At 33.4% G+C, this 24214-nt stretch overlaps 1 protein-coding gene across 10 annotated transcripts in view; it reads left to right on the forward strand.

Moving 5' to 3' along the window:
- FOXP2 (forkhead box P2) overlaps positions 1-24214 on the forward strand; it is a 552780-nt gene that overhangs the window by 61173 nt on the left and 467393 nt on the right. For 9 of the 10 annotated variants that reach the window (XM_034670891.1, XM_034670886.1, XM_019802209.2 and 6 more), the window contains one exon: positions 3372-3516. The exons of the other annotated variant lie outside the window; for it this stretch is intronic. The gene's annotated coding sequence lies outside the window, so the exon portion shown is untranslated. The remainder of the gene's footprint in view (positions 1-3371; positions 3517-24214) is intronic. 10 annotated transcript variants of the gene reach the window in all.

The raw sequence follows: 24214 nt of genomic DNA on the forward strand, positions 1-24214 counted from the left end.
GCATGCAATAATTTTTAAAAGTGAGACATGCTTGGATTACAAATGAGATAGCAGGAATAGATTCCCTATCATTCTAGTAGGCTTGGATATCCCCCCTTGTCTTCTGTTGCCTGTAAATACTCTGCAGGACTTCATTCTTCATTCCCTCCTTAACTGTTAGTTATTCCCTTGGGCTAGAAAGAATATTACCAGATTTACATTTCAGAAACCGAACAGAAAGTAAAAAACACTTAGGTTGTATTGTGGCGTATGGGTTAGAGGGAGTTAAAACTGGAGGAAGGAGATTGTATATTCAGTAGGAGCTTTAAATCTGAGGGTCAGGAGAAAGGGGTGGACTGGATATATACATTTGGGAACCATTAGCAACAAGTAGAGGTTAACCCTGGAAGTAGAGTGCCTGTTAAGAACAGAAGAGGAGCAGAGTGAAGTCTTGAGAAAAGCGACATTGAGGAGGTACCTTAAGAATAGTAACTAGCAGACACTGAAAAAAGGTCTGAGAGGTAGGAGAGGAATCCAGAAAGAGGGGTGTCATGTAAGCCAAGGGAGAGTTTTAAGAAGGAAGGAATGAAAAATAAGCTGAGTGAATGAGAGAAGTTAAGCAAACTAAGAATTAAGAATTCACATTTGGATTTGTCAGCTAGGAGGTGACTCCTATACTGATTATAAAATGTTTAACTTCTAGGACATGAGAATTTAGTAAACCTTTGACCATCTGTGTGAATTCGTTAATGTGAAAAGAATGGAATCTTGTTATTCTAATCCAAACAAAATATTTTTTCATGTAATAGCATCATGGAAAAAAAGAAAAACAAAAATTTGTTGATGAAAAGAAATAATCAAAAGATGAATGAATAATAAATTAATGATATTCCAGTGAATATGTAGTTATCATCTAAGCTGGGATACTTTTAAGAAGGAAAGGGATAACCATGAATAATTACAGTAAGTATGAACCTCATCTAGCCCAGGTAATCGAGGAGGAATGCTCACCTTGATTATAGTTCATGTTTATTGAGTGCTAGCTATTAGCCAGACACTAAGATGAGCTCTTTACCAGTTTATATGATTTCATGACTAAAGTTTTGGTTGCCAACATTAATAATTCTGTCTTTGTATATACTGAATTTGCTGACAAAAAATGCTGTATATAATTTTGATGACCTTATAGAACTTAACTCTTTATTTAAAAAAAAACACAAAAATTGGTACCTACTGTATACCAAATTATGTCCTAGGGAATGGAGAAATGAAGATGATTAATACACGGTTCTCACTGGTAATCATCTACCAGTGTAATTGAGAGACTCTGAGAACAAAATTTCAGTATAATGTGGTAAAGTGTCATGATGATAGTATAGTTTGTGAAGGCCACAACTTGTATTTTATAATTATGTCCTGTCCTTTTTAGAGTTAAATTTATAATGTATTTGAACTTTGTAAGGTAGAGTTTGCTTTTTGATAAAAAAAAATTCACCAATGGAAAAGACAAGGTATAGCTGATTGTATGTTTAAGTGAGGTTTTCTTTACCGTGGAAAGTACGTTCTGTGTATGTGCACACGTGTGCGTGTGTGTATGTGAGAGAGAGAGAGATTAGTTCTATATCACAAAGGGATACATTTCCATATCTATAATGTAATTTTAGCCACACTCAGGCTATATTCTGTGAAGGGTCTGGCATATTTCTCTGACACATCTGGTAGATATGTGTGGCATTAATTAGCATAGGTATTGCTATAAATGACATGTCAGTCCAGGACAACAAAAAGTATTTGTTACTGATGTCAATCATTCATTCATCCTTTGTCAGTTCAAAAGGCTTCCCTAAAGGAATGCACATTGATCTTCACTGATCCAAAATGCAGCAAAATCATTTCTGTGTTCTAGAAACAAAAGTGGGGCTACCTATGTTTGAAAAGCCATATGGAGATATTCATACAGAAAGTGCATGTTTATAAATTTGAGTAGTAAGACTGTTAAATTAGACCAAGATTAATTGAATCTTTTGAAAAGAAAACAGCATTTTTCTGTAATCCTAAAATCTAGTCTTGTGTATTTTCTTCCTCAGAGCTTTAATTTTTGGTAGCCTAATTTGTGTTTTTGTTTCACCTTGAAATAATTTTGAGGTATGCCAAGTAAATGATTGCAAGTGTCCCCTACAGTGGTTAAAAACAAAGGTGATCACACAAGTATCTATCTGTGACTATCCTGATGACTTAAAGAGGTACTCTTCTGTCTGCATATATCTGGTGTTTGTATTTGGCTCTTCTGATATAGATATCGATTGACTTTGTTTACTATAATCCCATCACATTTATCTTTTTGTAATAATAATCACAAGTGTAATACTTTTATATTTCTGAGCAAAAGCTGGCTTTAAATGTATTTCCCCCAAAACATCTATGTTTTATTTCCAATTTTTCTCCAAAAGCTCCCCTACGTTCTCATTTATTATTTAATGGAAAACTTTAAGATAAGGCAAGAGAGTGTGGTCTAGGGTATGGTACAGTTGAAGACATTTATCTTAATATTTCATTTTAATGAGGCAGAAAATATCCATTATTAGAAAACTATAATTTGATAAAATTTATAGAATACAATTAATTGTCTTAAAATTATGAATGTTCATGCCACCAAAGGGCAGATAACTGTACGTCACATTTCTGTATCCTTGTAAAGGTAGTATGTGTTATATTTTACATCTTATAGATTTGCTAGAGAATTAACATGAAATTGGATTTACGATGTACCCATGTTATATACTTTAATTTGATCAACATGCTTTGTTTAAGTAGCAGTTTCCTAACCTTTGTACCATCTTTAAAATTTTTACTCCAGATCTCTTGCCCTGCCTACAGATCCTCTGCTGTCTGTTTCTAGTCTGTCTCATTCTCTTGAAATCATCTTTTTTTATTATTCCATTAAAATTTTTAAAAATGGATTTTCCTTTACACTTTTCTAATCATCCTGTAATTCTTTAGCTCTAAGACATTAAAATGAATGAGTAAAAATATTTGATACCTAATCGTCTCTGCCAGTCCATTCAAACTCATGGATTTGCAAAATTATGTTAAAGTCTTTTAAAAATACATTCGAGTAGGCTTTTGTAGTCATTTGGATTTTGAATATTAATTTTCTCTTGCTATGCTGCTTAGCCATAAAAATGAAAAAGAAGATAGATGTGGGTTTCTTTTAGTGGTATTAATTTAAAGTACTTGATTTATTTATTATAATATTCAACAATGGCAATTCCTATTTTCTCTGTTCACATCAGATCCAACAGAAAATAATGAGAAGCCCCCACCCACCAGCACAGTAAGAAAAAGTTTGATGCATTTTGTAATAATTGATTAAAAGTATAATTTCCCCCTAGATCAAACAAATAATAGAAGTCTGTTGAAGCTTTGTCCTGACCTATTCTGGAAGTCGAAGAATACCCTGGAGAAAGGAGCATTGTAAGCACAAAGAATAAGACTCCTCAATCCTGGGAGAGAGAATTAAAGTCTAACCCTCCAAATGTAAGTCATCTGTACTCTGTATTTTCCATCCCTCAGTTTTTGTGGCTATTCAGGTATTAGCTGAAAAATATGTGATAAAAATATTTGGATTTTTTTCTGTACAAAATATATAGGTGTTTTGGTTGGTAACTTAAAATTCCTATTTGTGTTAACATTTTCTAAGTAGTAACATAAGGTAATGATTTGCAATAATAATATTTAATGCAAAATAGATTATTTTTAGTTTTATCTTCCGGCAGAGAACTGTTAAGAATTTTGAGAGTATTCTGATAAAAAGAAGGTAACTTCCTTTGATTTAATATCTGCAGTTGTGCCATCATAATCCCTTTTTGCTCTAAACTTTAGTTCTTTCTTTTTCTTTTCTATTTCTTTATATCTGAGAATAAGACTATCTTAATATATCTATTTAAATCTACCTTCCAGTAAGAGAGACATTAAGTCCTTTTTTTCACTTTGCATAGTGAAACTGAATTGGAATGAATTTTTATCCATAATCCACTACAAAAATATATAAATTTTGTCAGCTCAGTGTACTGGAAAGACTGATTCCCTATCTTGTTAGGATGAACTTAAAAGATGTGTTTTTGTGATTATATAGAAAGGCAGAATTCAGTTGCTGTTTAGAAATTGGTAGAAAGAATGATAAAGGTGATACTTGTTTTAGGAAAATTATTTGGAAGACATTTCTTGGCAATCACGACTTTTATCTGAAAAGTTATTTAGTGCATCATCCTCATGATAAGGCACTTGATATGTGATATAATGGCTTAACTGCCAGAAATTTGACTTTTGCTTAACAGTCAATAACCCTTTTCATTCTTCAGTGAAAGAATCAGTGAAAGAGTATTGTTTTGATTTTTAAAAGTCTGAACCATGAAAATCAGTACTTACTAGAGTTGACTACAACCAAGTTATACATTTGCACACCCCAATTATCTTAAAAATTGAAACATTGATTTTTATAGGTTTTGAATGTGATATTCTTATTGATACAGCATCTGACAAAGTTATCAAAGTAGTCTGCAGTAAGAAATCTTCATAATTTCTAGGTTCACATTTACTCTTTTGTTTAGAACATCCGATAGAGTCTTGAAACACTGTCCATTCCCAACAGTCTGTAATTGTGAGTTAGGATTTTTTAACTTAGCAGAAACCGTGTATAAAAAAAAAGAAACATTTTGGTTATGGTCTTAGATATTTAGTTCTAAATTTTTCTGTCATTGGACTCAATAGAGATGCCTTGGAGAAACACACAAACATTATTATTCCTTTCACTGACATGAAACAATTGTCTCCTCATTTATAACTTTAATATTTGTTATTGAAAAGTATGACAGAACTTTTAAAAAGTTACTTAAGTTTGATGAGCAAGTAGTGAATTCTTATTTACAAGTCTGAGGTTGATGAAGGATTGGAAAATATTATTGTTTCCAGAAAATTTTTGCTGATCCTCTGCTCTACAGCAATAAAAATGGATAAAGTATAGCAATAGTAACACAGTTGAATCCCATAAACCTAATGTTGAGTAAAAAAACCTAAATATGTATGTGTGATTTCTTCTTTATAAAGTTCCAAAACTAGACTACAGTGTTTAGAATGCAAGAAGTGATTATAACAAAATTAAAGATATTAGTTAAATTCTAGGTAGGTGATAGAAATTGGGGTGGAGTTTCCAGGAGCTTCTAGTGTGTCAGCTACATTTTATTTTTTCACTAGGCTGGTGGTTGCATGGATATTTATGCTATGGAAAGCCATTAATGAAAAGCTAGGTGTGTTTCTGCTGAGATCAGGTACAAGGCAAGGATGTCCTTACCATTCCTATTTAATATCATATGGGAAATCCTAGCTAAGGTAGTAAGGTAAGAAAAGGAAATAAAAGGCATACAGATTGGGAAGGAAGAAATACAACTGTCTATTTGCAGATAACATGATTGTCTATGTAAAAAATCTCAAAGAATCAACCAAAGAAAAACTGTAACCAATAAATGATTTTAACAAAGTTGCAGAAAACAAGATTAATATACAAGTCAGTTACTTTCTAAGTACCAGCAATGAACAACTGGGATTTGAAATTAAAAATACAGTACCATTATATTAGCACCAACAAACCTGAAATACAGGTATAAATCTAATTATTAGGAAAATTAGGAAAAGTACAAAATTCTGATTAAAGAAAATCAAAGATCTAAATAAATGGGGAGATATTCCATGTCCCTGGAAAAACATACACAATATATGATTATAATGTCATGTCTTCCTTTCCTGATCTATATATTCAATACAACCTCTATAAAATCCCAACATGTTATTTTGTGAGTATTGATAAACTGATTAAGTTTATGTGAAATGACCGAAGACCCAAAATAGCCAATGTAATATTGAAGAAGAGCAAATTAGAGGACTACACTCCCTGACTTCAAGACTTTGTATAAAGCTATGGTAATCAGGACAGTATGATATTGGTGAAAGAATAGGCAGATCACTGGAACATAAAAGAGAGTCTAGTAATAGACCTCACAAGTATAATCAACTGATGTTTGACAGAGGTACAAAGGCAATTCAATGGAGAAGGGACAGTCTTTTCAAAAGTGGCACTGGAACAACTGGACATTCATATGCAAAAAAGTCTAGACTCAAACTTTATACCTTTCACAAAAATAAATTCAGAGTGGGTCATAGAGCTAACTGTAAAATGTAATATTATAAAACTGCTGGAAGATAACAGAAGAAAATCTAAGTGGGTTTTCTTGGGTTTGGAGATGATTTTTTAAATAAAATGGCAAAAGTATAATTCATGAAAGAAAAAATTGAAAAATTGGACTTCATTAAAATGAAAAACTTAACATTCTGAGGAAAACACAGCTAAGAGAAGGAAAAGACAAATCACAGACTGGAAGAATATATTTATAAAAAACCTGTCTGATAAAAGGACTTGTAGCTAAAACGTACAGAGAACTCGACAATAAAAAAGCACGTAATTAGTTAAAAAGTGAAAAGAGCTTTAAATAGAGTTAATGAAAGAAGATATAAAGATGGAAATAAGGATATGAATATATGCTCAACATTTATTTCATTAAGGAATTGAAAATGAAAACAGTGAGATACCACTACATACCTATTAGAATGGCTAAAATCCAAAACGTTGACAATACCAAATGCTGTCAAGGATGTAGAGCAACAAGGACTCTGATTCATTGTTGGTAGGAATGCAAAGTGATATGAATGCAAAGTGATATGGACACTTTGGAAAAGTTTGGCTTTTATTATGAAGCTAAAATGCATACAGTACTTACCAGGTAATCTAGCTATTGCATTACTTGGTAATTACCCAAATGAGTTGAAAACTTATGTCCACATAAAAATTTGCAAAAGAATGTTTATAGAAGCTTTATTCCTAGTTGCCCATATTTGGAAGCAATCAGTTGATGGATGAATAAACTAGCTCTGATACATACATTCAATGGACTATTCAGTGATAAAGAGAAATAACCTATTAAGCCACAAAAAGACACAGAGGAAACATAAATGAAGGTTACTGAATGAATGAAGCCATCTGAAAAGGCTACATACTGTATAATTCCCACTATATGGCATTCTGGAAAAGGCAAAACTATGAAGACTGAAAAAATCAGTGGTTTCCAGGGTTGAGAGGAGGGACTGATGAATAGGTGGATTTTATTTTTATTTTTGTTTTTTCAAATAGATGGATCTTTAGAGTAGTGAAACTTTTCTGTATAGTAATATAAGGGTAGATACATGAAATTATGTATGTGTCAAAACCCAAAGAGCTGTACAACACTAACAGTGAACCCTAATGTGAACTCTGTACCTTAGTTAATAACAGTGTTTTAAAAAGTTCACCGGTTGTAGAAAATGTACCACACTAATGCAAGATGTTAATAATAGCAGAAACTTTATGTATTCTGGAGATAGGGCAGAGAATATATACGGGACCTGTCTGCACTTTCTGCTCTGTTTCACTGTAAATATAAAACAGCTCTAAAAAATAAAATCTTTTAGATAATTCTTGCAAGTCTAATATAATTTTAAAAAATTAAAAAGCAATCTCAATGATTCTGTTAATTAGAATTCTGAGAAAAAGTGAGATAATTTCAGATTTGATCTATCTACACTGAATATTCAAAGTTAAAAAGATATAATTTAAAGTCAATATTTTGTGACCTCACAAAGCAGTATGTTTTATTTGGGGAAAGTGCTAATGTCCATAAAGGGAGTTCTCTCTACTTGAATATATTTAGTAATTTTTTATGACAATTTATTTATGTAACATAAACCTGTCTTTAAGATAGACATTTCAGTTTTGATTTTAAAAATAGATATTTTTTTCAATAATATAACCCAATCTCATTCTGTAATAATGAAATACTCTTCTTTATTGAGTTGTTCATAACTTCTTTCCTTAAATTTTAATACATTTTATGTAGTGGTCTATCATCCTCAGAAATGCTTTTTTACTTAAGTGGGACTTTAATTTGTTAATTTTAACATTAGTATGTTGTAAAAGAAATGGAAAACACAGATGCTCTTTGTATCCCTTTTTTGAATACAAATTTTCAAATACAGATTCAGTTTAAAAATACCAGATACGGACTTCTTCCTAGTCCCTTTTTAATTTTTTTTTCCTTTCTCCTTTCTTCTCATCTTCCTCTTTTTCCTTTCTACTTTCTCCTTTCTCTCTCAATATATTCTATTGTTTTATTTTCCAAGGAGTGACTATAATCTTATTTAACTGGTTGACATTAACAGAAACCAGGAATTTATTATTCATAAAAATGAAATAGAAAAATCCCCCTTTTCTTCAGATGCTGGATATAGCTAGTCTCAACACAAATGTCTAGGGAGAATGCATCTGTTGCTATTGCATTTTTTTTGTTTCTCTGAAAACTTGGCATTTGTAATGTATCTATGATTTTGATTTGTCTTGGCCAAAACCCAGATTACCAAGGAATTACATTTCGAACATATTCAACTAAGAATTATCTTTGTAGCAACTTTTCCTTTGCCATATTGAAATTTTGGGAATAAAATCAGATTTTGTTTCAGAAACCAGCTATGTTTCTTGATAGTGCCAGAATGATTTTTTTTAATGTTAAAGAGACATGAAGCAATACTTAAAATCTAAAACTTATTTTAAGCATACCATGTAGGAAAGAGTCCCATTTTTGCATTTCACAGACCTGGGTTCAAATGTTTGCTCTGCCATGTAATTTTTTTATATGGATCTTGGGTAAGTGTGGTGTGTGAGAAAAAAAGTAATTTCTTTATAGGGTTAGACGAAGATTAAATCACCAAACACAAAAAAATACCTGGCACATAGCAGGTACTTAATTAATGGTAGTGGTCTCTCCCTTGCTTATTTTCTCTATATGTAGAAGTGGGTGTATAAATAAATGTGTATGTATGTTTATATGTATGTATGTGTTTATATACATATATGTGTATTTGTCTCTGTGTTTCTCTTTCTGGTTCTCTCTATATATCCATCTATATATCTCTATCTCTATATACAGCACTGTGCAATATGTAGTCATTTATTTCACTTAAGTTCTGAAGCAGAGAATTCTTCTGGAAAGGATATAGTTCTGGAATTTAGGAAATATGAATTCTGTCACCACATGGAAATATTTAAAAACTTATTATTTCTTTGTTCCCTAGTATTTCCATAACTTTATATTAATCTAACTAGAATGTTTATAAAGTTTTAAAAGATCTAAAAAGTATGTTTCCTTTATAAATTCCCAGCAGACAACAGAAGAATTCTTTTTTTAATCTCATTCAGTGTGTAATTCAGAGAATGATGTATTAGTACATCTTGATTGGAGTGCAAAAAGATGTGCATTGGTCAGTTTGAGATGTATGGGAATGTGGAAAACAAAACTTACTGAATGTCTGAAAAGAGACGTGTCAGTTCTAACAGGACAAAAAATGCAAGGTGGGAGTTGAGTCTTTCTGAAAAATTGACATTTGCTATGATTTAGTTTTCACTAAATAGCAAGGCACCAGTTTCTTGGGGTAGCTTTGTACAGCTGTCTCCATAGCTGATCTGAATCTTCGTAGCGTAGAAATTCAACAAAAGAAAGTGTTAACTCTCCATGTTCTCTTACAGTAATGTAGACTTTTTAGTAAAAGCAACTGTTAATATCTTAAGAAAGTAGCTCATATATCTTGCCTGAATATCTTACCTGAATTTGTGTCTTGTGACTTCTGAATAACTACCTTAAATCTTAACTAATTAGTGGCTCTCAGACACTGAAAGAAGGGTTGTAACAAAGAACAGAATGCTTAAAGACGCAAGAGTGAAATCCATCAGGCTAAGTATTTAGCATGGAAGCCTGACATGTTGTTTTGAAGTGATTATTATTTTCAAAAAAGCAAAAAACTAGTTAAAACTTGTTTTTCCTATACCTCTTCATATTTTAAAGACAAAATGGTGAAGGCAAAACTTCTAATTAAACCCAAAGTGGATGGTAGCCTCCAAATCCATTTGAAAGACCAGTTAGTTACCCATTGAATCCACTTCCAAGTTAATGATGCAAAATTATATCTGGGACAAGGGCCTCAGTATTCCTGGGATGAATAACTTCTTTTAGTGCATCCAGCCATGATCTAGTTTTGTAGAGTTGACAATTCTACCGTTGCAACCACTATTACTTATGTGCCCCATTTTGATTATAGCCCTGTGGAACAACATAAAGGAGCAACAAAGTGGTCTTGGATCACATATCAAAGAATAGTTTGAAGGCATATTTTCTCCACAGATAAGATCTAAAGGTCATTTCTGCTGGACTTTCTTAAATGTTTAATGATTTTATTATTGTACAGCTTAAAGGACCCAAATTCTCTTTTGGCAAACCAGAGTATATCATTTTTTGTATACATGGGCCGTATTTTAGGTTTGTCCAAAAGGCATTACATTTCCTAAGACTTGATACCTTTACCTCAAGTAAACACCCATCAGCCATCTCAGATAACTTAAGCAATATGAAAACATTTGTTAATCTGCTGATCCGGGCAAATGTGTTAAGACTGTTTTTCACTGAAACATATTTTAAGTATTCCTTTACTCCAGAATCCAAAGTGATAGCTTTCTTTAAGATTTTTATTTTAAAATGTTGTAAACATTCAGAAAATAACACAATAGGCTCCCGAATATCCAAATTTGACATGTTAATATCTTGTTATATTTCTTTCCATTTCATTCTTTTTTAAGAAATACAATACCACAAATAGAGTAAAAGCTATGTGCATTCATCCTGTTCCTTTTTCTCTCTCTCAAGATATTTACTACACTGAAGTTGGTGTTTATCTATATTCTTACACTTTTGTTTTCTTTTTTATTTTTAAGGTTTTTTTTTGTTGTTGTTGTTGTTTTTTTAATTTTGAGAGAGAGAGGTGTGGAGAGGGACGGGGAGAGAGAGAATCTCAAGCAGATTCCACACTGAATGCAGAGCTGGACGTGGGGCTCCATGTCACAACTCTGAGATCATGACCTGAGCTGAAATCAAGAGTCAGCCACTTAAACAACTGAGCCACCCAGATGCCCCACACTTGGTCTTTTTGTGATTTTAAAATTTATGCAGCTGGCATTGTATCAAGGCTGCCCTTCTGAAAATTTTTTTCTTTCAAAATTATATGTTAGGAGGTCTACCCATGTTGATATACACAGGTCTGATTTTTAGTTTTTTAAAGTAAGCTTTTATTGACATATATGTATATCATATATGATATATATATAGAGAGAACATTTATGGTTTTTGCATTTGTACAATGAAAACTGCAAAAGTCATAAATTATATCTTGATGAGTTTTCACAGAATGAATGCATCTGTGTAATGATTACTCAGCTCAAGAAGTAGCACGTTACCAGCACTGTAAAGAGCCTTTCCATCCTCCACCAGGGAAACCTTATCCTGACCTCGCACAACATAGATGAGTTTTGTCTGTTTTTGAACTTTATATAAATGGAATAATTTAGTATATAGTCTTTTGTGTCTGGCTTCTGTTTTTCATACTAGGTTTACGAGCTTCCTCCATGTTAATTGTATGCAGCTAAGTATCTATCCTAAATGCTACCTAGTATTCCATTACATGAATATGCCGTTGTTTATTTCCATTTTATTTTGGGGCATTCAGGTTGTTTTCTGGTTTTTAACTATTAGGCATAATACTACTCTGAAGATTTGTGTACACATCCTTGATGTATTATGTGCATCTCTATAGCCAGGAGTAGAATTTTTGTATGATAGGATAGCTACATCATGTCAATATAGTGTCTGTATCGTAGGTTATCTGTATCATAGTGTTGCCATTAGCAGACACTGTAAGTGGTCTTCTGAAGTACTTGTCCCAATTTACCTTCTCACCATCATTGTATGGGAGTTCAAGTTGCTCCATGTCTTGTCAACACTGAGGTTTTCTTTTTCCATTTTTGCCATTTGGGTGGGTAATTATTAATTAGTTTTAACTGCTTTACAACATTCCATGATTTGAATAAGCGTGCTTGCTTTAAAATCCTTTCCTTGGTAGATGAACAATTTGATTGTTTTTCATTTTTTACCATTTCAGACAATACTGTAGTGAATATATCTGTATATATCTCTTTATGCACTTTGAGAGTTTTGCTAAGGTTATAACTTGAAGTAGCATGTGTGAGTTTTATAATGCCATATATTTATTTTTTCAAAAGGCTGCTATATTTCTCTCTAATGGGGTTATACTATGAAGTGATAATTTTAGTTTTATTATGAATCATACTCATCAAATACAGAGAATAAATGTTGCTTATTCAAAAGGCATTATGTAAAACTTAATATCCTAGGATTTGGGGAAATATCAGTGGGGAGAGATGAAACATGCTGCATAGCACCTGGCGTATAGATTAAATAAAGCTTCCATTACTGTTTTCACTGTTAAATTACTCATGATTATATTCCTATAAAATGCTCATTCGAACGTCCATGCAATTCATGTAAATTCTCCCACCAGCCACTTAAAGGTAGCTTCTTTCAAGCTTTGAAATTTCTTTCTTTACTAGAGTTCTATTTTTCCTGCATACTGGAATCATTGCATCCATTTGATCTTGATTTTTGATTACCCAGCAGCATATATACTGAGATAGTTTGGGAAGTTTATATAAAGTTGAAAAGTTTATATGATTTGATTACTAGATTTACACATTTATGACATTCTTACTGAAGATTTGATCCTGAGCAAAATGGTGATGTGGAGCCCAAATTTGCTTTATTTTTCCCATTGAGATTTATGAAAATAGCATGTATTTTGATAGTTTTTAAGGGATTATACTAAGATATTTATATTTTCTATTAGTTGCAAGAACAGAGAGAGTCAATGTTGGTAGAATGACCAAAGCAAGACCCTTAATTTAGATTTTTGAATTTGATACTATCAGTGAGGTGGGTCAATGTTTGTCTCAAAGAAAGGAACCTAATTAGTTTGTTTGTTGTGATTACTTTTTTTATATATATACTTTTCATTCCTGTCACGGCAATTTTTTTCCATGATCCTTAATTAGTCTTGATCTAGTCAACCCCTAGTTTCTCTCTTTAAATGAGAAATGCGTATTGCTATACAGAGTCTCTTTTAGTCACTATTCATCCCTCTTGTTCATCATGGACGTCAACACTGTTTTCACTAACAAATGTGTTTTGAATTAACAAACCAAACTTTAAGAAATCCCGTGTTTATTTTTCAGAATAAAATTGTACAGGTAAATTTTATCTAAGAACTCAATTTTTGTCAGTTTCTTAATTTTTCAAAATCTTTTACACTTAACTACTTACTAGTGGGCTAGTGCAAAAGACAATTTTGGTTTTGTTGAGTGGTTTTAAAATAATATTTCTATTGCATTCCTGTTTTTATGAATATTTTCTTGTGGTTAAAGTGATCTGAATTTGAATTTATCAGTTTTTCTTGTTTCAAATCTAGTTATATTTGAATTTATATCTACATAGATCATGAATTGAGGTGCTTTAAGAAATATAATTTCTCAGTAGTTTCATTGTAGAGTTGAATGCTAATGTATATGCTTTTTAAATGCAAATACCTGAAAAGAGTAATTTTTGTTCTCCACTCAATTTTAAGAATCAGTGTCTAAGGCATTTCCCACTCTCAATATTTCCATGCAGTATTATATAAACTCCTATATGCCTTCTTCAACCCTGTGTCCCCAGTGCCCAGAGTGGTTCTGGTATACAATTCTCATTTCATAAATATTTGGAGAGTGGATTGATTTTAATGTTCTTTTTCAGAAAAGGACATTGTCTCTTCATCCTGCTCTACTAAGTGACTGTTAGCCTTCTACCTTGAGGTGCATAGTCTTTGGAAGGCTAGGTTGAAATGAATATGAATTATAATGGCTGAGCAGTTAACATCCTTGAAGGCTATGCTTGAGGAAAATGATCTTTTTTAAGTGAGCCAAAAATAGTTCCTTTGAGTAAAAAAAAAGTGCAAATCAAAAACTATCATGTATTATGTTGGGTTCTTGTTTAGCTTTTCAAAAATATAGAAATATAAACATTGCTAGTGTAAGTCTACTCTGAGGGAGACAGGAACGATGTCATCAGTGTTGAGAATTTTTTCTAGAGTATGACTTCTGTGTAATTTCCCTTCAACATTTTTTTTTTTTTTTTTTACTCCTGGACCAATTTCCTCATCTACAAGATGGGGATTGAATGATTGAATAAAGTACTAATTGATTCCTTGACCACCTTTCATTGAGGATCTGTGCTAGACATGTAGTACATACAAAGATGTGTTGGCATGTTGTAGTGAATTCCACCTCTTCTCCTATGATCTTTGTCATGGGTTCATAAATGTTTACTCTTGTATTGACATTATATAGTATTATGGGTATAATTGTATATGTTTAGATTGATAGGCTTAACTAGAAGTCCTTGAATGATATTGTTGATAAATCTATAGGACTGTTTTAATCACTTACCTTCCTTGAAATATTTAACACTGTTGACTGCTTCCTCCCATATCATCTCCTGTTCTGATGTCATGTTCTCTCACTTATTCCTCTTGCTAAGTCTTCTTTGTGAGTCCTTTCTTTACCCACCACTTAAATTTAGGCTTTTTCCTGTGTTCTGTCTTTATCTGCTCACTCTGTATGTACATTATTCTAGATGAGCTCACTTATTCCCAAAGCTTGGAGTTTAGTGTTGGGACTCCCACTTTTGTATTTCTAGCTTGTAATTCTCCTCTGAGTTTGAGATCTGCATTTCTAAGTACCTTCTTGATATCTCTACTTACATGTCCTATAGGAATCTATCTAAAATAAGCTCATTGTAAGGGATGAATCATACATTCTCCTCCTGAAACCAATACTACACTCCATGTTAACTAGAATTAAAATAATAATAAAATTAATCTCATTGTCAGCTCCTGTCTCACCTATTAAAAGTATGCTCTTATGATATTTTCTATCTTAGTGAATAGCAAGCACTCTTATACAGTCAGTTGCCTGTGTCAGAAATATTGGATCACCAATACTGGGTCACCTGGACATCTCCTTCCTTCTCATCTTCACTTTCCTAGGTCTGTTAAGGCTAAATAACCTCCAGATTTGATTGCAAATTTCTTTCTTTCTGCACATCCCACTGATACTACCCTAGTCTAAAACTTTTACTTCGACAACTGCCATGACTGTTCTCAATTCTCTATGTCCTTTCTTCCCTTAACTCACTAGGTAGCAAGACTTAACTTTAAAAATAAAGATTAGATGATTTCTGTATTCTTACTAAAATCTTACATTTGTTTTTCCTTGAATTTAGGGTAAAATGCAAACTAACCCTTCAGAGTATAAGTCCTTGCAAGAATTGGACCATGCCTGCCCTGCTAGCATCATCTTTCTCTACTCAGCATATTTCTGACTCTTCTTTCTTACTTCACTTACTCTGGCCTATTTTATTAATTGATGGCTTCAAGTTTTTTTTGTGCCATGTGGCTTTTTGTACATGTTGCTCCTTCTGTGGGACTCAGTAATGGACGCATGGAGTAAAAGATCAGTATGATCCTGAGATTTCAAACTTGGTAATCATGTTTCCTTTTTCATAGACTTTATCCTAGTAAATTAATATACATAAAATCAAGCATGGAAGTATAACATGCATATAAGCCCCCTCTAGCCTAACCTTCTACAAAATATTTCAGAACTCCTCTCTGTGTAGTGAGTCCCAAAGATATCTTGCGTTCCATGCTTCTCTGCATGTTCTGGTCTCTTTGGAAAGTGCTTCTCTGCTTATGTGGTAGATGAACTCCTGCTGTTTTTAAAACCCAGTGCAAACACAGCTCCTTGGAGGCTATGAGCCTTCACAGTTGTAGATGGCAGCTTCCTTGATGTCACCTGTGTGTATTTTGCAGCGGTACCTGAGACTTAGCAAAGTTAAGGACCTTGTTCAGTTACTAAGTGACAGAACCAGGATTTGAACCTTCTCTGACTTGAAAGCGTAAGTCTTTAACTATCTTTTGCTAGACACTGTCATTATTTAATAAATACTTATTAAATACATAGTTAATAAAAAAAATAAAATACTCTATGGCCAAATTAGTAAGAAAGGCTTTTATGGCATCAGTGAGAAGAAATGACTCAACTGACATGGAAGATACAGATTTGCAGGAAGAGAAAAGGAAACCATATCTGTAGGATGGTTCGACTTCTAAGCCAGTTAGGTTCTGCCTTGCTTTGTAACACCCTAAGATACCTCTGGTTCTCAAAAAAAAAGGTATGAGGCTAAACTTTGGTGAAATAGGCCATGAAATGAATAAATTCGTTTTCATTAAAGGTGGCAAATATATGTCATATATATTCTCCTTATGTTTTAATTGCTTTATGCGTTTGTGTCTTGTTTCCCGCAACTTGATTGTTAGCTTCTTTTGAACAAAGATATACCTTATCTTTTCTACTTGATAATTATTTCTTCTGTGTGTGTATAAAATAAATGGTGGTGTCTTATCTCTTTTAGGGACAAAATTTCAAATATTTTCACATAGAGTAATGCTGCTGATAATTCATTTATAGATACCAACAGTTGGAAACATTAATGTACATGAAAATTAGAACTAACTCTTCACTACTGGGTTTAATATCTTTTTGAGAAAGAAAAATACTATGGTATGCATAATGTCAAGGACATTCTCAGTGAAGAAAAGCAGTTTATGTTGGATCTAGGCTAGAAGAATGCTCAATTCTGGCATTTAACTAGCAGGTGAGTTTAAATATCTATGCAACTCTATCTTAGGACTTATTTTGCCTTTTACTTTTCATTTTCTTTTGAATATCAAAAGATATTCACATTTGGAAGGACATATTCTTATTAGCTCTAATGAGTTTTTTTGGTAAATGAATTGAATATAAACAACTATTGTGTTTGTCTTTTTTTGTAAGAAAGATTTCAAGCTGAAGATCCTAGTCATATAATTAAAAGGACTAATCCCATTCAATCCTCGAATCCGTCTATAGAAATAGAATTCTTAAAACATATACACAAAAGGGAATATGGTGCCTGTTGAATTTTATATTATGTTCAGTTGAACTATTATACTTCTAAAACAAATTTAATTTTGATTAGGAAAAATGATTCCCTTTTTTGTGCATTTATAAATGTGGACATTGTAGATCATGCCGGCACTAGGGAAGTTAAGGCAGAGGGAGAAGTAACACTTGTATTATGTTAAATCAGAGAAATAATTGCACTTGGCAGTTGTTGTTTGCAGAATGCAGGAAAGGCTGAGGGCTTTTGTACAGTTCAAAGAGCACATTCCACAGATACAGCAGTTGTTGGTTGCCTGCAGGGGTCGTCAGGATTGGGGGTGGTGATAGAGGTCTGTATCACAAAAGTCCAGGCTGTTGGGCTGTGTGTTTGTAAAGAGAAAAAAAAAATGCTTGCACCTTTTTGAAAAGTTGTTTAGAAATTGCCTCCTATCATTTATTTTAAGTATAGTGCTTTTGCCTCAGAGTTTAATCTGTGCAATAATCAGGTGGCATTCTTGGGTAGCCTTTGCTACCTCATGTTCTTTAATCATCTGTTTTCAGATTTAGGTATGCATGTTCAAACGTGGAAGCATGGAGCTGCTGTTAATCTGTCAGTTAAACTCCATAGAAAAGTATAACTAAATTGATTATATTTCACAATCATATATTCAACTATCATTTATACAACAAGCATATTAAACAGTTTCAACAAGTTAGCTCAAGACTCTTAAGAGAGCCTTCTTTAACTAAAAATATGCCAAAGCCTAGCTTTTTCAGATGGTGTGTTAAGACTCATGCTGAATTAACACCTGTATCATTTCCCTACAGAGTATGCAAGTTATAGTTTCTACTGTGAACTGAACTAATGTAGTTGGAAAGTTCTCTGAAGGCTATAAATTGTAGAGCAGATATAAATTAGCATTATTAAGTTTCTTGAAATGTCCAGTTTACATGATATCATGTAACTTATGTGTGCTTTATTTTTTTATATCAAGTTTTGGCAAAGTGTATCAACATAGTTTCATTAGCTATTTTTTTGGATTAAAAAAAATGGTCAATTAGTGATGCTCTGCTATAATCTTGGTTTTAGGAAAAGCCCCCAAAGCCTTATCTTGACCTCGTCTTGAATTCATAAGAATTTGGGATAAAGTATTTTGTTGCATCCAGATGTGTTTTATCTAAACTGTTATACTTAATTGCAAGAAGATTAGTTAGTGTGGTACAAAGCAAGACAGACATCAATATTAGAATTATCTGCTGAACAGCTTCTGTGTCCATTGTCATAATAACTTCTTTGTTTTTCACCTTTTAAGATTTGTTGCGTTCAGGTGAAGAAATCCTGAAAATATATCAGAAGGACAGAAACTAATTTAGCAGAATCCATGTACCCACTGTTCAGATTTAATAGATATCTCTGTTTTGCCATTTTAATTTTAGATCTCTTTATTAAGAAATTCTCAAAGATCAAAGCCTTTTTTTATAGTGTTGAAATACCCATTTCCAAATTGGTTATTTGACAGCAACATCACAAGGTTCTTAACTGAGGTCTTTCCGGTTTTAGGACCGGGCTTCTTAGTACAGTCTCCTCAGAATGGCAGCAGTTCCTTAACAGTGTGACTTAAAGAAGACCCAAGCCCTTCTGCCCCAGAATTTCTGCTTTCCTCTTCATTATCTCCATAAGACCTGAAACTGTTTTATTTTTCAATTTCTAGCTATGGGACATTGGGGGCTATTATTAAATATAAGTGCTTTATGGAGGGAATAACACATTAAGCCATTATTAGCCATTATCATCATCATTCAGAAGCTGGGGTGATAGAGCTGGATACTGAGAAGAGAGTGGCTGGGAGGAAGGGGTGCTTTGTGTTGGGTCTGCCTACAGCATTTCGTAGATGTGTGAAATAAATCCCAAATGAACATACAACGAAGAATCATATAATACATCTCAGACATTTTCGCTGGAGCTATGTGGGAAAGAGAAACAAATGACAGCAACATTATGTGTGGTCACTGACTTTTTGCAAAGTTAAGACCCACAGTTTCCATGCTGTTTAGTAGATCTGTGAAAATGGTACGGGAGGCTGCTTTTGGTTTGCAGCACGCATTCCTGTAATTTCCTAAGTAGATGGTGTTAAACCCATTTTACCAGTGAGAATATTGAGAAACAAGGAGATTAGGTAGCTTTCTAAAATCTTACAGCTAGGAGTTGAAAAATCCAGAATTTCTGCCAATAAGTCCCTCTATTGACTATTCCCTAATACTTTGTGTGATTCATTGCCTTCGTTACCAAAATGTATTTTTGCCCCTTGAAGCTTATCTAAAACTTATCTAGTTTTTAAAGAAACAGTTCAAAACATACACTTTGCTTAAAACATGGCCCCCCCCAGTTCGATGCTGTCTTTTCTGTGAATGCTTACAGTACAAAAGTAAGCATAGACTTTTATGGTCTACCATATCCACTAATGTATGTGTGTTTGTTGTCCTTTGAAACTGTTTGCTTGGCCCATTAGGATCTGGTTGCTGGCTTATACTTTTTTGGGTTCCAATTATTGCCAACACAGCACTAAGCATTTAGTGAATGCTCAGTAACGCCTGCTTCTGGATTTAGTTCAGGGCTCCATTCCCAGTACTGACAATTACCAGCTGTGTGGTATCAGACAAGTCGCTTACTATCTCTGAGCTTTAATTCCCTTGCTTGTAAAAAGGGGATAATAATAAAGCTTATCTCAAAGGATTGTTATGGGAATTAAGCCAGATATTGCAATATAGAACGCAGCTTAGTGCCTGGAACATAATAGCGTGGTAAACATAAACAAGTAATCGTAACTCAATAAATGCTAGCTCTTGTTATTGTTGATCAGTGTAATCAATCAGCACTTACAGAGTGAAGGATTGCCCATAAGAACAACTTCTATTACAAAACTTCTCTGATTTCAGCTTTTGGGTCCCATTTGACAAAAAATGTCCCTCTTTAAAATAAACAAATTCATAGTTCATAGAAGTTTGGCTGATTAAAGAGAACCAAACACACACATACATACACGCACCCTCACACAAACACATTTTATCCATGCTCAGAAATTTGGACCTTACTTAATAGGCAAACAACCCAGAAATACCAGCTTTTTCTTGAAGTCATCTGTCCTGTCCATCTCTACTGCGATAGCCTTCTAACTCTTTACTTTCACTCCTGTCCACTAACAGGAGTCCTTAACCTTGGGTCCTTTGCCTCTAACGATTCATGATAGAACTGAATTTCAACATAATTAGTTTCCTTTGTAATTCTGTGTATTTTATTTTATGCATTTAACAGTATTATTCTGAGGAAGACTGTGTAGGCTTCATTAGACGGACAGGTCTCATTGCACCCACACAGCTAAGAATCTCCACCAGAAATTGAATTTATTTTCTGTAGAGCATGGTTATGGTGCTCTACTAAAAAATGTAAATCAAATGATGTCACTCCTCAATGTTAAAACCTTTACATGTACTTGGAATAAAACAGAAGCTTCTTTCCTTGGCTTGGAGAGGGCCTCCTGCCTAGCCTTAAATCATCTCTTACCACTGTATTCCTTGCTTACTCTACCTGTCATCAGTGGCTTTCTGTCAGTTCTTGAAACCCTTCCTGACTCAGGGCCTTTGCACTTGCTGTTTCCACTGTTTGGAATGTTTCTCATCATGCCTTGCCTGCCCTGTTTACTTTAGATGTTAGTTTAGGTGATGCCTTCTCTGGGGGCTTTTGCTGGCCTCCCTACCTGAAGGAACTCCCCACTCCTCTGTTTTCTTGTTCTTTTCCACAGCTCATTTCATTTATTTAGTTACATATAACAAACGAATGCCTTTTTGTATGCCTATTTTCATATTGATTTATAAATTCCACAGAGGCGTTGAATATGTAAGTCTTATTTAGGCTGCCATTTAGCATAAAGCCTGACCCTTTGTAGACCGGTAAACATCTATTGAATGAATGAATGAATTGGAGAACATGAATGGTCTGCTCTTTGGAATATATGAACTCATGTGTTTATTCATAAACTCATTTATTAGACAAAGAAAAATGAGAGACCACCTATAACATTTAAATTCTGAATAGCTTTCAGAGTAATTCATGAGCTACAGATGAATGCTTTAATCTCCTCGGTTATTCAGAAATGAAATGTAATAGTTCATTATATGACAAGGGGAACCACCCAGAAAATCAGAATTCAAAAAACGTGCTTAACTTCTTTTCATATGTTACACCTTCCATCTGCCATACCCTAAGCCTATACCCTATTAACTCTGTTTCATGATAACTTTATCTTATGATTGACTAACTTGATTGCCATATACCAGAATCATGTGTGCATCCATTGAAACTGCTTTTCCATCATTTATAACATTTATTTTTAAAAATATCTTATCATTTGTATAGAAAGTTATGTCTCAAACATGATAATTAAATACTTCTGGTCCTGTTGTAGTCAGTCAGTATAGCCTTTTATTATTATTCTCTAACTTCAAGTATGTTTATTGAGCTGATTCTTCTATTAAAATGGAAGCTTCATTTCAGTGATGTATAGATTTGAATAGTAACCCTTTAATATATGTGGAAATAAAACCCACAAGCATCAACTCTTTATTTCCCACCTCTCTTTTGGGGGAAAAGTATTCTTTTGTAGAGTTGGAGAAGGTGTGTGTCACTAACTAGGTCAGTGACAACCTGAGAATATCTTATTATCTTAAATAATCAGTGGTTATCTCATCCTACGTGATCTTTTGATCTATAAAAATAAAGAAAACACCAGAATGTAGTTTATACCTTGGTCATTATTTAGAAGACTTTTGTGGGCTAAAAAATTAGGTAATTCTTTTCTTGAAGAGAAAATGACTGTTTTTTCCTTATTACTTTTATTCCTTTACTTTTTAAGAGGTCTCTAAAGACCAGGTGGTTCCAGTAATGATTAAGGCTGTTCTCTTTCCTTAATTCACTTGTGGCTCAATCTAATCTCATAACTGATTGCTTTTAGTGTTATTATTTTCTCGGGTATACTGACTTTTTTAGAGAGTTTCATGCAAATGAATAAATGTTTATAAATCCATATTTATCCATTTGTTTTTTAGATTTTGCATATGAGTGAAATCATATGGTATTTGTCTTTCTCAGTCTGACTTATTGCACTTAGCGCAATAACCTCTAGGTCCATCCATGTTGTCACAAGTGGCAAAATCTCATCCTTTCTTAATGGCTGCGTAATATTCCACTGTATAGCTCTGCCGTAGCTTCTTTATCCATTCATCTGTCAGTAAATGCATATTTATTGAGGAAGCTTTACTTTAAGTTAGTTGGGGTATAACAGGAAGTAGAAAGAAGGCATATGCATTTTTGTGATGTATTCCACTATTTCTTTTAGGACCCTGAGAACACAAGGGCAATATTATTATGCTACTACTTAAATGATAAACACCATCTGCTCCTCCTATTTCTCTCCTCATCACTGAACACAGCTGATCCCAGTTCTGAATATTTTTGTGTTTTACCAATTTCCTGCCTGTGTCCCTCCTTTCTTCTATTTCTCCTCTCTGCCTTCTTCCCTTTCTCCCTCTCTAGTCATCCCTATCCATTTTCAAAAAAGATGTAGAATAAATGAATTCATTTTCAGAAAATATAAGGAAACAAACTCATCAATACAAAAAGGTACTATAACATCAGTAAAATTAGTTTCTCCTTGGGATAGAGAGGGGTGTTGTCTAGTTATATGGAATTAGGGGAGGGGAAACAGGAGAGTCTAATTCTTCTTAACTGTCTTCAGTTTTATTCCAGATGTACCTAGAACTGCAAAGTTTTGGGCTTCTGCAGTATGGGTTCGTAGCTTCTTGGCTTGTCCCTGGTGTTGGCCAAAGATTCAGCTTTTTCAACAAAACGTGTTTGCTTTCCAGGTTCTAACATTTGTTGCTATTGTCTTCTCTTTGAACTTTCTAACCTCGTAGGTTTGTTCCTTTGTTGAACAGTCCTTAGTTGTCATTTTTGTATAGTTTATAAAGGGATAAATGCATGTGGTCCATTTTGTTTTGAACTGGAAATTCTCATTTCATTTTTGACAGAGATATATGAGGTATCTGCTTACATATGGAAGAAGAGAGAGAAGCTCTCTTGACTAATAAAAAATCCCAAGAGATACCTTCTGGCCTGATAAAAGTATTTAACTTCTCCTATTAGTTCCCTACCTCCCTAGAGTATGGTTTGAGGTGAGGATGAGGTTTAAAAACTGAGTTTTCTCTAGAGGCATGTATGCAGCAGGACACTTAAACACAAGTGCTTAGGGGGCATAGGGTACCAGTCCATTCATAAAATTTTTGCATTGAAGGATTATGAGCATATAACCTGATTTATTAACTTCTTTTTTTTAATTAATAGATTTCATTTTTTGAGAATTCTTAGGCTTACAGAAGAAATGAGCAATTAGTACAGAGATTCCCTTTTTTACCCACTTTCCCCAAAATAGTTTCCTTCGTTAACATCTTGCACTAGTGTGGTGCATTTGCTAGAATTGAACCAAAATTGATAAAAAGTGGATACTATTATGAACTAAATTCCAAAGTTCATATCAGGTTCCTATTTTGTGTGGTATAATTCTGTGAGTTTTGACAAATATGTAATGTTATTTATCCATTATTATAGTATCATACAGAATAATTCCACTTTCCTAAAAATCCCTTGTGTTCCATCTATTCTTTCTCTCTCTCCCTTACTCCTTTTTGAACCCCTGACAACCGATCTTTTATTATCTTTATAGTTTTGCCTTTTACAAAGTGTCACGTAGCTGAAATCATATAGTATGTAGCATTTTTCATACTGACTTCTTTGACTTAGCAATGTGCATTTAAGTTTCCCCCTTGTCTTGTCATGGTTTCATATGATATCTCATTTCTTTTTATTGTTGAATAACATTCCCTTATATGGATGTATAACAGTTTGTTTATCCATTCACTTGTTGAAGGACATATTGGTTGCTTCCAAGTTTCAGCAATTATAAAGCTTCTGTAAACATTCTTGTGCGGATTTTTGTGTGGACATAAGTTTTTAACTCATTTGGGGAAATACCTAGAGTGTAATTTCTGGGTTGCTGGTAAGGTGGTAGGAAACTAGGAAACTGTCTTCCAAAGTGGTTATACACTAACTTGTTTTCATATTTTAGAAGC

This window comes from Ailuropoda melanoleuca, chromosome 1 (assembly GCF_002007445.2).
Source record: "Ailuropoda melanoleuca isolate Jingjing chromosome 1, ASM200744v2, whole genome shotgun sequence".
NCBI classification, from domain to species: domain Eukaryota; kingdom Metazoa; phylum Chordata; class Mammalia; order Carnivora; family Ursidae; genus Ailuropoda; species Ailuropoda melanoleuca.